At 46.8% G+C, this 2771-nt stretch overlaps 1 pseudogene; it reads right to left on the minus strand.

Annotated features, from left to right (window-relative positions):
• Positions 1-747: 747 nt before the first annotated feature.
• Positions 748-866, minus strand: LOC134950150 (5S ribosomal RNA; annotated as a pseudogene).
• Between the last annotated feature and the right edge of the window lie 1905 nt (positions 867-2771).

The raw sequence follows: 2771 nt of genomic DNA on the forward strand, positions 1-2771 counted from the left end.
CATTTCCGCCACACTTCCGGTATCTGGATGAATTGGAGTCCCGGGTGTGTCACTTCCGCCCCACTTCCGGTTCGGCACTGCGCATGTGCACGCTGTTGTCTGGTACAGTAATGGGAGCTCAAAGTCTCCTGGTGGATCCGTTTATTGTTGCGGCGGCCATTTTTCATTAGATGTTCCTATGTTTTCCACAGCGGCGGCCATTTTGTTGGAGCTTACGATTGCCATGATAAGGGACATATTTCATTATTTCACATGCGGTTTCCATGGAAATTAGAAAAAAGAAGAGAGCTTGATTAAAACCTCTGTAAAAGCAGTTTATTAGTGCAATTTGAATAAGTATGTATGTGCAAAATGACTTAAATCCTAATGTGTATAATATTAAAAGGGAGAAAACATATATATCCACATTAATGTGTATATATACATAAATGCCTATTGTGAGAGATATACACATATTTAATAAAAGACAATATATCAATGTATTCATGAGTAAGTAAATAATAATACAAATATAATAATATAACCGCCAGTGTGACTCGGTGTGTAAACGTGATGGTGTCATGACAAGTTGTGTGAACGTGATGGTGCCATGACAATTATTCTGATTTGTTGTTTAGTGGGGACTAATATTTGCGTGTATCAGAGTGGTATATATAGTGCATATATATATATATATATGTGTATATATATATATATATATATATATATATAATCCATTTAGGACATACCGCCAGCTCACTTTAGTTTTATTTACAGTACCTGATCTTCCCAGGTGGTCTCCCTTGCTGGTACTGATCAGGCCCAACACTGCTTCGCTTCCAAGTTCGGGCGAGATTGGGCCTTTCCAGTGTGGTATGACTGTAGAAAATTTTTTAAATCGTGCCTATGTTGTCCCATTAATAAACTATAATATACAACACATTTTAGGGTATACATTGTGAATTAGTGGGGAGTGAAGGTAAAAAGAGTGAGGTGAGGAAATATAAATGGGGTGTTGAATACTGTACATTCTTTTTTAGGGATTTCTTTCATAAAAACTGAGCAATTTCGTAGTTTTCATTGAATCCCATCGGGTGTAGTGTCCGTAACTGGAATATCCAGAACATTTCTCTCCGTGAAAGTTTATTGGCTAAATCTCCGCCTCTTTCTCCCATTTTTACCAATTCAATTGCTTTGAAGGTAAGAGATTCTGGATTTGACTTATGTATGAGGTTGAAGTGTTTTGAGACAGCATGAGATTCCACTCTATTCTTTATGTTTCGGATGTGTTCTTGTATTCTCATTTTCAGAGGTCTTTTGGTTTTCCCCACATACTGCTTTCCACATTCGCATTCCAGTAAATAGATAACAGATTGAGTATTGCAGTTAATAAAGTCTTTAATTTTGTATTCTTTCTTTTTTTCTGAGTCCGTAAATGTCCTCCTGACCGGATGCAGAAATCTGCATATATTGCATCTACCACATTTATGTGATCCTGTACACTTGGGAAATGACCGACCATCCTCTTCTTTATTAGATAACATACTTGGAGCCAAAATGTCTTTTAGGTTACGTGATTTTCTGAAAATAATTTCAGGATGCGGAGGTAAAAGTTCTTTAAGAATTGGGTCCATTAGTAAAATATACACATTGCACATACATACTTATTCAAATGTCGGGTACTTGTTGGGTGACCTGGGCCTGGTGCCCAGGGTCACCTTATGTTACCCTAATTGGCCAAAATACACTAGGGCCTAATGCTTTCTAATGCCCCACAGGCCTATTGCCTGGATTGCTGCTCGGGCCTAATGCCCGCCTATTGTGTCATTTAGGCGGCTTGGGCCTAACGCCCAAACCACCGACTCAGATGATGACCCCCAATCTCCTATCTGCGCAACAGGCCTAGTGCCTGAACTGTGCCCCCGGGCCTATTGCCTGTCCCTGATGGTCTAGGGTGGAAAAGGGGAGGGGGTGAGCGTAGCCTCACTGAGGCCTTACCTGATCCAGGGATCTCCGGCGCCCTCTTCTGCCGCTGACCCATCCTGGCCAGCGGCGCCGCATCCGCTCTTCAGCAGGCCGACATCTTCCTCCTGCAGGCCGACATCTTCTGGCCTCTTCAGCGGCCACCGGAGCTCCTCTTCACACGTCCGTCCTCTCCTCCTCGCGGCGTCTTCTCGCACGCTCTTCCGCGCGCGCGGTCTCTTCGGCTCCCGCTCGTTGTCTGATGTCAGACACCAGGAGTGCAGATTGGCTCGCCGCGCCCGTCTCCGATTGGCCGCCGCTCCGGGAGCCGCGATTGGCTCCCGGAGGACGCCAACATTTGAACGCCTCTGCAGCCGACAGCCTGGTGCAAGGAAACATCCGATCCTTGCACCAGACACCCGCCGCCGCCACACACTGACAGGCGCTGGGGACAGACAAGCTGCCCCAGCGCTGCCCACCTTGCCGGTCCGATGTGCCCTGGGACACGGGGCACATCTCCACATTTCCCCCCCCCCTTTTTCCTTTGTAGTCCCTACAAAGGTCTCCATGACGTCCATCGTCCGCGGGTCAGGGAATTCCGAGGTCCCTCCGGTGAGGTTGTGTTCGAGGGTCCAGCCAGGACAGACCGTGACACCACATCCTTCGACCTCCAGCTCCGGGTTCCTCTTCTAACCTCCTCACCTCCATCAGCGGATCCTCTGGGGGAGTGGCATCTCCTCGCGGTCGCTCGACGTTGGCCGCCAATGGGAATCTTCCTCCACGGGGACAACAGTCACCTACTCTTGACCTCCCATGTCGTCTGTGGCATC

Source organism: Pseudophryne corroboree, chromosome 8 (genome assembly GCF_028390025.1).
Source record: "Pseudophryne corroboree isolate aPseCor3 chromosome 8, aPseCor3.hap2, whole genome shotgun sequence".
Taxonomy (NCBI): Eukaryota; Metazoa; Chordata; class Amphibia; order Anura; family Myobatrachidae; genus Pseudophryne; species Pseudophryne corroboree.